This window comes from Zootoca vivipara, chromosome 10 (genome assembly GCF_963506605.1).
Source record: "Zootoca vivipara chromosome 10, rZooViv1.1, whole genome shotgun sequence".
Classification (NCBI taxonomy): Eukaryota; Metazoa; Chordata; class Lepidosauria; order Squamata; family Lacertidae; genus Zootoca; species Zootoca vivipara.
The window spans coordinates 33,829,565-33,843,190 of NC_083285.1; the positions used below are offsets into that span (position 1 = coordinate 33,829,565).

General features: G+C 45.9%; 1 protein-coding gene across 1 annotated transcript in view; it reads right to left on the bottom strand.

The window, feature by feature from the left end:
* Positions 1-6,073, bottom strand: part of SLC6A15 (solute carrier family 6 member 15) — a 43,104-nt gene extending 37,031 nt beyond the window's left edge. Inside the window, exon 1 of the mRNA XM_035128519.2 lies at positions 5,848-6,073. The gene's annotated coding sequence lies outside the window, so the exon portion shown is untranslated. The remainder of the gene's footprint in view (positions 1-5,847) is intronic.
* Positions 6,074-13,626: the final 7,553 nt, after the last annotated feature.

Sequence of the window (13,626 nt, forward strand, 5' to 3'; positions counted from 1 at the left end):
GAGAACATGGGTCCCCTGCCCGTCATTTGGGTCCCATCCAGTGCCTTTTCTTAGGGAACTCTAACTCTGTCTCCTCCAAGGGCCATGATAACTGGGGAGATGGATAGAAATTAAGCTGCTGTTCTAGTTTCCATCACATCTTTCCTAGTTCTGAGCTTTGCTCCTTTGCCCTGTCTTGATTCTTGAACGCTAGATATGATGGGAACTAGATGCGATGCTAGGGACCCAGGTGGCACTGTGGGTTAAACCACTGAGCCTAGGGCTTGCTGATCAGAAGGTCGGCGGTTCAAATCCCTGTGACGGGGTGAGCTCCCGTTGCTTGGTCCCAGCTCCTGCCAACCTAGCAGTTTGAAAGCACGTCAAAATGCAAGTAGATAAATAGGAACCGCTACAGCGGGAAGGTAAACGGCGTTTCCATGTGCTGCTCTGGCTATACGCCGGCTCCCTCGGCCAATAATGCGAGATGAGCGTGCAACCCCAGAGTCGGTCACGACTGGACCTAATGGTCAGGGGTCCCTTTACCTTTAGATGCGATGCTAACTGCCTACTTGAATAATTATCTTAGAATAGGAAGTGGACAGAAAAGACTCTGGGATGCCAGCAGCTAAATGGCTCCCCAATTCCCTCAGGCAATCAGGCTTTTGTACCCTGGTGCTAAAGGGTGTCTTGCTGAAGATTTCCTCTGCGATACAGTCGTACTTTGGAAGTCGAATGGAATCCATTCCAGAAGTCCATTCGACTTACAAAATGTTTGAAAACCAAAGTGGAAGCTCCTGCAGCCAACCAGAAGCCATGGAAGCACCGTCAGACATTCTGTTTCCAAAAATAGTTCGCAAACTGGAACAATCACTTCCGGGTTTGTGGCATTTGGGAGCCAAAACGTTCAACTCACAAGGCATTTGAAAACCAAGGTATGGCTGTACATTATTTATAGACATTATCTTGGATGTCAAGTGGAAAAGAGGGAGTCTGAATGTTTTCATCTACTATAGAGATGCTAATATATTGTACCCTTTACTAATACCCCTTTCCTCCTAGTCTACAGATTATGGAGTGGTCTATAATCTCCCCCCTCCACAAGTTGGTCTTGCCCATATCCTGGAATACACTGGCAACTCAAAGGCCAATACAGAAGAACTTGTATTCAGAGCCAATCAGAGTGCAAGGAAGCCACTCTATGCCCGCTTTTGCTGCATGTGAGAGGTGGGAAGGCATAGGGTAGAGTAAGAGGCCAGCTTTAAATCTGAGTCAAGATATTAAGTCTGCAGCAAAGCAGCTCGTGTGAGTGGTGCACACAATGCCAAATTCTAAAATTGAAGCATAGAGACACTGCTGCGAAATATATTAAATTAAGAAACATGTTGTGCCTCTCCCCCTGCTGTTTCAGGGGAAAACATTCAGGAATTACAAAATTGGGGTGGGAAGTATACCTCCAACAAAGCAATGAAGACCTAATCAAAATGTGGACAAAACACAGTTCCCATTACAATTAGAATCCAACTATTAGCACAGCATTGCTTTATTGTGAAATATGTATTTTTACAGGATAAAAAAACGTATTTGCCTGATTAAAAGTGCCCATTTTTTTGTTCTTTAAAAAACACTGATATTCATGCCTACACTCCAGAGAAGAGGAAGGGAATACCAGGCTCAGAGGTCAAATGCCTCTCTATCTGGCCCTCCAAATTCTTCCCAAGCCATGCCCCTTAAAGGCACTGGTCAACACTCAACAGCTTTGGCCTGGCTGGGATGCATCCTTGAACTAGGATAATGCTTCTTGCTTGGATGGGTGGAGAGATGGTTTGTGTGTAGAAATGTATGACTTCTGCATGGCTGGGATGTAGCTGTCAACACATAGTTAAGAGTTATATCTGTTGCTCCACCCACTTTTTGCTTCCGGTCCTGCCCACATTTAACCACCCATTTTCTGCATCTGGAGCCTCCCACTGTCATGGTTTGCCCCACCCGTGCTCTGAAGGTTGCCCAATAGGTAACACAGACTAAAAATGCTTCCCTGCCCCTGTTCTAGAAGCCAGCTGAGAAAGGTGCCTGGAAGCGCATGAAAGTAATTTGAGATACTCCATCATATCAATTGGATGATGGAGTTAGAAAAGAATCAGCTTAGGTGACTTGGCTTCTGCCAGAGAAGCAGTGGTTCAGTGATCCAATAGGATGGAGAACACGCCTATCACAAGGGTCAAGTCTCCCCTAGAGCCTGTTAGCTTCTGTTCTTCTCTTCCTTTTTGCAGGGGGAGAGGGAATTACTGAGCCACTGTATTTTAATAAAACTAACATAACAATAAAACTAGCATTGTAGAAGGGTCCAACTCGAATCACTACTTATACCAGGCCATATTCATTGTTTCTAACTTTTGAAAGCTTGGGGGAAAGGAACAGTTTAGATTCTGTATTTCAAAAGAAGACAAATAATTTTGGGGTGGAGAGGAGACTGTTGCATCAGTTGCTCACTAGCTCATGCATACAGTAGCTCACAGTTTTGCAGTTTTGTTTCCTAGGTTAAAAACAGTTGAAATTGCTTCCTGGATTTGCAACTGTTCAGGCTCAAAGGAATGTGGGTGTGTATTTTTTTTATAAAAAAAAACCCCACACAACGCTTCCCGGTATTCCAGATAATAATAGTGCCTAACAACTATTATGTGAATTACCTGTAATTTCAAGGGAAGAGCAAAGTGTCAGATTTTGGCAGGATCACGCTTAACAATTAGTAACCATATATTCATGCTGATCCCAAGAATATTGATGCTATAATTCTAGTAAACAGCATCTGCAAAAGCAAGTATATAAGCTGATGAAAGCAAACTGCTGATGCAATTTCATGCTGTGTTTGCAGAATAATCTGCTTTTTCATAGGAAGTAAAATCTTTCCCTTTCAATTTCCTTCCATTACAGAGTAAGGGAAATCCCCAACAAATCTTAGTGCATTGTCACAGCATAGCATAAGATCTGATGAAATATCTTAGACTTATGTCATCAATTTTCTACTTTAAACACATCACAGGAGAGGCAAATTTTAACTGCCATGTCTTCAGATGGACATAGCAAGTACCTTCTTATTTTCAAGTCAATTTTCTTCAACATATACATCTTATAACCCCATCTAAATATACCCACTATGATTAGTATTTATCGATGCTAAATACTATCTAAAATGGCTCATTTGTCCCTCACTGACTGCCATTGAATGCAATAACTTAAAAACAAAACATTAATGTTGCCCAGGAAAATAAAAACTTTTTAATAAACTGAACCATTTTACACCTTCTCAGCTTATTAGTGAGAGGTGGGTCTATTTATAACAGCTTCAATTGTAGCCTCCCTTCTGTGAATGGCACAGTGGTACACACAACCACAGGATGAGGCTCTCTCATTGCCCACATCCTCCCTGAAGCAACCTGTATCCCCTGAAAATCTACTCCTGCAGACTGGGGAGCCCTTCGGAATGGTGTATGATATTGTGCAGCAGCTGCTGCAAGTGGAAGGAGAACTGAGCAGAAACTGCCCCTTTCCTTGTGTGAATGGAGAAACAACTAACAACACTGTCCTGCACATCTCTACTCAGAAGTAAGCCCAGATGACCTTAATGAGACTAGGAAGTGTGGTTCATTGAGCACAATGGAACTTCTAACATTCACAGGACTGCGCAATAAGGATTCAAGTCAAGTCTTTCTCATCTTATTGGTGGCAAATATGTATCCAAGAGAGAGAGAGAATATATATTGTGTATATTTTAAATTGATTTATATAATTGCATTCTAAGATAAGATAATGCATATGTGTGTGTTTTTGTATTGTATTGTATTGTAAAGTTCCTTCGATAATAAATATATCATTTAATAAGACAGGCACTGTCTTAACTAGCACAGCTCATAGCAAATACATACCGTACTGGGTCGTTCTAAAGGCTTACAAGTCATGCCAAACAATAGCAACACAAGCCTGTTTTGGAATACCCCTATGTAGGCAACAGGCATCACTGTAAAGAAACGGGGTCTATAGCAAGATGATAATTTCAGAAAGAAAGAAAAAACAATTCCCTTTACAATATTTGGGAACCATAAAAGGGGTGAGGTTCACAATACCGCAAAAAAGGAAAAAGCAATCTCTGTAGACAGCGAGCAGGGCTCCTCATTAACATACCCACCCAAACATGGTGACGTCACCCCGTGCCAGGCTTGAGCCCGCCCACAATTACTCCAAGCAGGCTGGGATTAGGGACGCACTAGGAAAGCAGAGCGTGTCCTTGTAGCGAATTGCAACCGGTAACATGTCACGGAGAGCAGAGCATCACCAACTGGAGCTCTTCCCCTTTAGACACCTCGGAAAGGGTTGGTCTTTGTTCCTCTTCCTTTTCCCGATTCCAGAAAAAACAAAGCAAACCCCATCCCTTTGTGCCTAGTTATCGTCTCTCTTCCACTTTCCACCTGCTATTAAATGAAAGCTCTGGGAAGCGATGCAGGCGTCCTTGGAGTGGCGTGCCTCAACCTCTAGGATCGACAAGGATCGCCTGCCCAATTTACGCCCGTTTCCTCGTAATAAGCTCCGGAGACACCCAAATAGTTCTGAGTACGAGCCCCTGTTCCTCCGAGCGAGCGAAGCGCGGGGGGTGCACCTCTCCTTAACCATCACAGATCCACAAGCGGTGTGGATTGGGGGTGGGGGACCCAAGTTCAGCACACATTAAGTTCAGCCCGTGGGGGAGGGGGGGTTGAAATGGCACGCTTTCCCACCTGATGGCAGTGAAAGGAAGTAAAATGCCCGCCACGCGTCATTGCGTAAAATGCCGGATTCCTTCTCCGGGCGATCCAAACACACACATCACCTCCTCCCACGAAAGGAAAATAAACGAGCACGAGGATTTCGGGCCACGCTTGGCAAGTCTGCCAAGAGGGTGAGAGAGGGTATGGAGATGCTGCTGCTTTCTTATAGTAGGATCGCCAGATCGGAACGAATTCGATTTGCATTGGCCAGATGGATATACTTGGGGGGGGGGGGTGGAGAGCAGGGACACAACACAGACAGCAGCGCTACCTCAAAATCCTACTAACCTACACGGCTCTTCTTTTCCTCTCTGGCCAGCCTCCAGCCCTGCTGCCTCGCCGCGCCTCGCCCAAGAAGGATGCTCAGTTCATGCTGGGTATCCGGAGCCCAGGATGCGCTGCTCATCTTTCTGTCTGCTGCTTGTGGTCCCAGGGTCCATCTATGTAGCCTGCGCGTCTACTTCCCCATAGCGTGTCTTCGCCGAGGCCATCATTGCACCTTTCTATGCCACTAGGGATCGAGACAGGGGGTGGGGATCTCTTGCCTAGAATCCCTTGTACGAGACGGTGCTGGAACAAGCGAGGGCGACAGGCAGTGCCCACCATGGATCCAGACTATTGCCTGGTTAGGGATTCATCCCGCGATCCCTGTTGCCTTACTTAGCCCTGCCTTGCAGACACACGGGGGCTTCTTCTGCATATGATGGCGCGTGGCACCGGCCACTACCCATTGAGGAAGATGCCATCGACCGAGTCAAACCATGGGTCTCTCTAGCTCAATATACACCATGCCTATTCTTCAGAAACCAACGAGATTTTTTTGGGGGGGGGGTGAAGATTATTATTCCCCACTCGCTCGATCCAGAGTCCACGGATGGCAAAGATCCCTCCTCCTTCCCATCAAAGAAACCTGTCTGTGGCGCTATGCGCGCGCGGCTCAGCCTTTTTCTTGGCGACCACGAGGCTCGCCTCCTCCAGCCCAGCCATTTCTGCCCCCACCCCACCCCATCCCCCTTTGCCCCTCTCACCCAGGGCCGGGGGCCCTGGCTGCACCCCCGCCTCGCCTTACCTTCTTCCGTGCCCGGGGTGCCCCGCCTGCTTCAGCGACTCGACAAGCGGCAGCCCCTGCAATGTGGCGGAGGTCGGCGAGAGGAATCAGCGACTGGCTGAGCCGGCAGGCTGTCGGTCGGTCGGTGGGACGCGCGCGCGCGCGCTTGTGTGTGTATGTATATAGCTATTTAAATATATATTTCTGCGCGAGGGAGAACGGACATGTGCGCGGCTCTTCCTATGCAGGGGCGTTTAAAGACTCGGAGGTGGGGAGGGGGCGGGCGCGGAAAGGCAGGGCGAAAAGAGCCGCCCCTCCCTTGGCGCAGCGCAGTTTGCAGCAGCAGCAGCAGCAGCACGCTAGAGCGCGGCGGGCATCTTCTCCCCCTCCCTCTCTTCCGTCTGCGCGAAGCGCGTGCCTTCTCTCCCTCCGGAGAGAAGGCTCTCCGCCGCCGCCGCCCGGAGGCGCCCCCCACCCCTGGTAGCGCGCCACCCAGCCCGGAGGCTTTTGTTCGAGAACAAAGCGAAGCGCCTTCCCGCCCCGCCGCCGCGACTTCCCCGCCGCCGGATCCCTCAGCCGCACCCCACCCTCGTAGATAGTTCTTCCAGCGGGACGTTGCGGCACATTCCGCCTTTCCAGGCGGGCCATGTGCTCGCGGAGGAGATGCGGCGGCCGCGGCTCCTTTGCGGAGCGCGCGCGCGCCCAGGCCGGCTCTCGTGCTTTCGACGAGAGAGACAGAGAGAGACGTCTGTGTGTGAAGGAAGCCCTGCGCGCAAAGAGATAGGAGCCGAGGAAGAGAGGCGGAAGGCTGGCATTCAAGGTTGCCTCGGAAGGCCCTTTTACGCATATCGGCCCATTGCTGGCGCTTCTTGGTTTTCCCATTCTCCCAAGAGGAGTGTGTGTACCGGAATGTGTTTCATCCATCCCTTAATATTCAGGAACAATAGATTTGATAATGGCAGGTCATCATTTGGTCAGTTCTCGAATCCTTGTTTCTTGGTGGGAAGAAATGAACACAACAAACCAGAGCGGGGATTAAGTATTGATTCAACGGAAGAGGCCGGTGGATTTAGTAGCAAGAAATTTGTAGGGAGTCATTGAAAAGTGCTGCATATGCATGAATGAATTCGCTCTTGTGCAGCTATCACCTTTGAGAACTTTCCTCCAGCTAGGTCAGGAGCAGCTCTTCCATTGGGGAGACTGAGGCAGCAGATGACTTGGGGCAGCAGTGGTGAGCTGTTGGAGAACACACTGTGTGTGCTGCTCAGGCTGCTCTGTAGCCTCCCATCTGAACTGCTGCTCAAGGGTGGTGGAAAGTGTTGGCAAGTAAGATTCAACTACTAGTTCCGTTGGCTTTAGGACATGGTGAGGTTGCCATCTTGTCCTTCATTCCAAGCAGTATATAATCCACACTTCCATGCAAATATGTCAGGGAAGTATACAACATATAAGAATAATATCAGTAATACATTGGTCTGGAGAGGCTGATTTGTGGCGGATCCACCCCTACTCAGAGGCTAGTGGCCTCCCATCCCCTTCTGGCAGAACCAGTCTTATCACTTAGTGAGGCAAAAACTAAGAAACCAGGCAACACTAGACTGTAAATCCCTATTGTGTTCTGAAGCCATTTAGCATGCAAAAGAATAGATCCTATTTAGAATATGTATAAAGAGATAATTAGTATGGGATTTGACTGAGAGCACCAGCAGGAAGGCAGTTCAATTAGTGTGAACATCTGTTGATTTTCTGGCACCTTATCTACCAAATGCAACCCTCTGTGTGAATATGGTGAATTGCCATAATAAAACCTTATCTGCTTTATGAGGATGTACACTTGGTTTTAAAGGCAGGCTTAATGAAAGGAAGAGGGTTTGTTGTAGCAAAACAAACTGATGGTCAAAAATATTGTTTACATTTCCCAAGGCTTCCTAGCTGAAAATTATTTGTAATAATTTACCGGCCCTTTTTCACCAGCACAAGTAAATCAATTAGTCATAGGGAAATGTGTGAAAATAATTCAGAAAATCTTACAAATGAAGAACACTGTGGATTTGCCCACTGGTTGCTATATAGACTTATCATCCATTGAGTTTCTTAATCAACTACCCTGCTATTACACCACTCAGTGTGTGTGAATCATTATTTTAAAATCAGTGCAGATTTGTTTAGTAGTGTTGGGGCCACACTTGTGATTTGGATGACAATCATATCCAAATCCCAATGTGGGATGGATATTTTCAGTCCAGGTTGTTTCTACAACCCATAACTCAAACTCAGAACTGAAGTGCAACAGGTAGAGGATACTGTGCTATTGATCAGGCAAGAGATGAAACCAGTTTCCTGGTATTTATATACCTGACTTGGCCAATTTAGAGGCTTCATCAGATTTTCTCTAAGTTAGAGGGGGCATCCTGGCAAAGCAGGGGGCTTACCAGTACAGTACATTGTTTTCCTCAAATAATGGTTGTGGAGATAACCATAGTTCTCATACTATTAGAACTCAAGGCCATCCCGAATGTTGAAAGATGAAAGAAAATACTTCTTCACACACCACATAGTTAAATTGTGGAATGTTCTCCCAGAACCACCAAGTTGTATGGTTCTAAAATGGAATTAGACAAAATCATGGATAATAAGGCTGTCAATGGCTACTATCCATGATGGCTATGTTCTGCCTCCCCTGTTGGAGGCAGTGTGTCTTTATATACCAGTTGCTGGGAATCACAAGTAAGGAGAGTACTATTGCTCTCAAGTCCTACTTGCAGGCTTCCCATATGCATCTGGTTGGCCACTGTGAAAACAAGATTCTGAACTAGACATGCCTTTGATCTGATCCAACAAGGCTTTATTTTACAGTATTTAGACTGCCCAGTGAGTTTCATGGATGAGTACATTTTTCATTCTGATTTGCTCCTCCAGCTTGATCTACTACACAATTGTTGGTGGTGGTGGTGGTGTGTGTGTGTGTGTGTGTGTGTAACACAAATTAGAAAACTGTAATGAACATGCAGCACACTCTGCATATTCACATATGTGCAACAATATATGGCTAAGAAAAAATTGAAGAAAGCCAGGAGAGCAAGGAATGGTTCATATCTAAGTCATCCCATGAACCAGCGTATCATGGGCACCTGATCTATATCTAGCCATCTATATCATGGGCACCTGATCTATATATAGCCATCCTGGATGCACCTTCACAAAGTTTGTGGTCAAGCACAGGGACTGATGGGTCAACACTTTGGTGCCCAAGTGAGTAAGGCACCTACCCAAACTAAGTGGAATATGGGTGAGCAAGTTTGGATACAGCAAAGAGAATTGCAGAATAGAGGAAACTGAGGTCCAAAGCCATGTGAACATGCACTGATCCAAGGTAATGACTCTAGAGAACAAGCCATGAGAAAGAACCAAAGGAACCTGTGCAGCAGCAGCCTCCCATTGCACACTCAGGAAAACCAGCTGCGGGGAGCCAACTTCAGGAGAGAGGAGATGCCATAGCTCATCCTCAAACTGGAGCACGGGAGTAGCTAGGGTTTATGTGGGGAGGCAGGCTTTGTGTTAGGGGGACAGAACCTCAGTTAAGTATTTTGTATTGATTTACTTGATTTGGGAGGGCAGCTGCCCCTCTCTGCCCCCTGGCTATGCCCATGAACTGAAGCGAGCCCAGATTCTCTTGCCCAAGTGAACAACTATTTTACTTTTAAAAGACAACTGAAGGTGGCCCTGTTTAGGCAAGTTTTTAATGTTTGATGCTGTATTGTTTTTAATATTTGGTTGGAAGCCGCCCAGAGTGGCTGGGGAAAGCCAGCCATATGGGCGGGGTATAAATAATAAATTACAGTGGACGCTCGGGTTGCCAACATGATCCGTGCGGGAAGCACGTTCACAACCCGCAGCATTTGCAACCCGCATCTGCACACACGCGGGTCGCAATTCGGCGCTTCTGTGCATGCTCAAAACACGATTTAGCACTTCTGCGCATGGCATGCACGCGCATGCTGGAACCCAGAAGTAACCTGTTCCGGTACTTCCGGGGTCTGCGTGGAGCACAACCCAAAAAGACGCAACCTGAAGCAGCTGTAACTGACTGTATTATTATTATTATTATTATTATTATTATTATGACTCCCAGCAAATCTTAGCTCCTTTAGATTCCACAGGTGCCATCTATCACCAGGGGATAATCCGCCACAAAACAGATTAACACATGGGTAGGTTGATTGCAGAAATCCCATCATCTGTCTGTAAGACTGAGTGATAGCCGACTAAATCATACTCCGTGTAGAGACCAATTGAAAGCAGTGGACTTGATTTAAATGGGTGTTCTCTATGTCTAAACTCATTTGAGTATATGAGGGTCTGGTCCCCGTGTCGCCAGTTTTAAAATAGCAGTCTTTGTTAAAGTTGTTAAAGGAAAAGGTGTATCAGCATAGGAACTAGGCAGCAGAGATGGGGTAGCAGCAGACAGAGAAAGTAACCTAGTAACCCAGATGGAAGGCACAGGTTTAGTGGGCAACCACTGTATCATGAATTAACTCAGCAAGCAGCAAAAAGACATAGCTGAAGCAACGCAAAATGTGAGGAGTTTAGCATAGGCATTTAAATAATAATAATAAAGGAGCTTCTTTTATGTACCTCCTGTCAGATTCTTTAGCAGCTGCAAACACTATTTGAAACAACATGCGAGTTAGTCTTGAATTAATTTCCTAATCAGCAAGCATAATTGTCACATGCAAAGGAAACTGCACAATAAGTGCAAAAATTAAATGTAATTATGTGTGCCAGTGCTAATCTACTTGGAGCATTTTGGGGGGGGGGAGGAACTACCTAGAAGTGGAGGGACATCATTTGACTGAAGAGAAAATATGTGATGCGATGAATGAGCAACATTTTCTTTGTGCATTTTTTTAAAAAAGTATGCCGCACATTTTTAACCACCTTACATGCTCGTTTGAACTTTAATTAAGTTCTGCCTTGAGCTTAGGCATCTAGCGCACAGTGGGATTTCTTTTTCCTTATAATGGAAGGTTGGCTTGCCAGGTAAATTTTTACAAATGTGCAAAGCTGTAATCAAGGAGGCACACAATGAAAGGATTAAGAGAAATTGTTGGAGGAAGGGGAAATGTATTGCTTTATTACTTACCAGGTAGTGCAGGTGGCGCTGTGCTCTAAACTGCTGAGCCTAGGGCTTGCTGATCAGAAGGTCGGCTGTTGAATCCCCACAATGGGTGAGCTCCCATTGCTCGGTCCCAGCTCCTGCCCACCTAGCAGTTTGAAAGCACGCCACTGCAAGTAGATAAATAGGTACTACTCCGGCGGGAAGGTAAATGGCATTCCGTGCGCTGCTCTGGTTCGGCAGAAGTGGCTTAGTCATGATGGCCACATGACCCGGAAGCTGTCTGTGGACAAATGCCGTCTCCCTCGGCCAACCCAGAGTCGTCCGCGACTGGACTTAACAGTCAGGGGTTCCTTTACCGTTACCTTTAGCCACCCTTGCCCTCTTATACAAGCTAGTAAAATCCAGTGCACGGCCAGTGTAATCTTAAGGATACAAAATAAGAATTTTGCATGCAGAGACCACAACTTCTTCACTAATCACAACTGCACAGGATTCACTAATCACAACTGCACTGGATTCACTAATCCAGACACTGCACAGGAATACCACTAATTCAGATGTGCTGTGAGCACATTGACTTTAGAACTATGATATAGATTCTTATTATCTTCATAATAAATGAAAGCTGGATCCCCTTACACAATTACCTGGGGTTCATCTCTGAGTAGACAAGCATAGGATTGCACGGTAAATAACTAATAATTTGCTGCCCTTGCACAGCATTCAAAATCAGCTGCCTGAAGTAGGGGACAGCAGGAAGCAATACAATCTTCTTCACTGCATACAATAATTCGGCACTGGCATCTCTAGTACCATTGATCAGTGGATGGAATATGAGTGCCCCCTTTTCTTCCCCCCCACTCCCCTAACAGATCCTCAGCATGGTAAGAGCTGATTCAAGTGTGCAATGGTGGGAGAGGATGTATATAAGCATCTTTGGGTTGGGCTCATTCATTGCCTTTCTGTTCTTGCATTATTAATTGAGGATTATGAAGCAGCTAGACAAAGCAGGTTATTCAGTTAATGGGCAGATTCTTTCTTTCTTTGGCTTGCTACTGCTAACAGAGAAGGGGGAAATGGCACGCTTAGAATTCTAAGTGCCATTGTCATAATGATGCTCTGGTGTGTTCCCAATTGCCGTGGATGCTTTAAACTTTGGTTTAGGAACAAACTCTGAAGACAGAGGCAGTGCTCCATAACTACTCCTTTATATTAGTAATTTAACTTGCTTTACTACTATGCTAAAATACTATTTTATCCATTTATGCTTGTCAATAGGCCAGCATTATCCATCTTTAAAACATGCAGTCTTCTTACTTATTAATAGCTGTGATGTCTAGTCTATGATACGCAGTCAGCATGCTTTCTGTAGTTACAGATGTGTCCCAATAAAGTCTTATTTTATTATTTTCTATTAGAATTTAATTTTATTTGTCACTGTCACATCTTTGCCACTTGACTATAGGCTGGTACACACACACACACACACACACACACACACACACACACACACACACACATGTCCTTCATCTGATGACTGTAAGAATGAAAGCCCTTGTGGTGCAGTGGTTAGAGTGCTGCACTAGGACTTGGGAGACCAGCTATGAAGTTCATGGGGTGACTCTGGAGCCAGTCACTGCTCCCCAGCCTAACCTACCCTCATGGGGTTGTTGTGGGGATCAATGGAGCAATGGATTCAAACTACAAGAAAGAAGATTCCACCTAAACATTAGGAAGAACTTCCTGACAGTAAGAGCTGTTTGGCAGTGGAATTTGCTACCAAGGAGTGTGGTGGAGTCTCCTTCTTTCGAGGTCTTTAAGCAGAGGCTTGACAGGCATATGTCAAGAATGCTTTGATGGTGTTTCCTGCTCGGCAGGGGGTTGGACTGGATGACCCTTGTGGTCTCTTCCAACTCTATGATTCTATGATTCTGAGGAGAGGGAAGAATCATGTCCACCACCTTGAACTCCTTGGAGAAAATTGTGGTATATAAATGCAATAAATAAATAAAAATACATCGTAAAGCCCTGCATTCAGGGGAACATGTGTGGGGAGATGGGCAAGAAAGCACATGGAAGTGCCATACCTCCATCCGAGAATTCATGCATAGTTTTAGCTCCACTTCTGTCCTTCCTGCATTGGGTGCAAAAGTCGGAAGGAAGAGTCTCGCCATGTTCAGCTGAATGTGCCTAGAATCTGCAATGGAGCTAGTGCATGCTGTGATATGGGTCTTATGAGGCAAGTATAGCCATAGAGCAGGCATAGGCAAACTCCGACCCTCCAGATGTTTGGGACTACAATTCCCATCATCCCTAGCTAACAGGACCAGTGGTCAAGGATGATGGGAATTGTAGTCCCAAACATCTGGAGGGCCAGAGTTTGGCTATGCCTGCTATAGAGGCTCCTTCTCAGCCTTGAAAAGAGCATGTGTAGTTGGAGAACCTGTCCTTCCATTAGGATCTGGCTTTCCCTGATCTGCCTGTTCAGTGTCAAAAGGGCTCATCGTGATTTTTTAAAATGTAAAACTAAACCAATAAACTCCGTTAGGTACATAGTGAGCTATCCTATACTGAGATCATTGGTTCATCTACCTCAGGCATCCCCAAACTGCGGCCCTCCAGATGTTTTGGCCTACAACTCCCATGATCCCTAGCTAACAGGACCAGTGGTCAGGGATGAT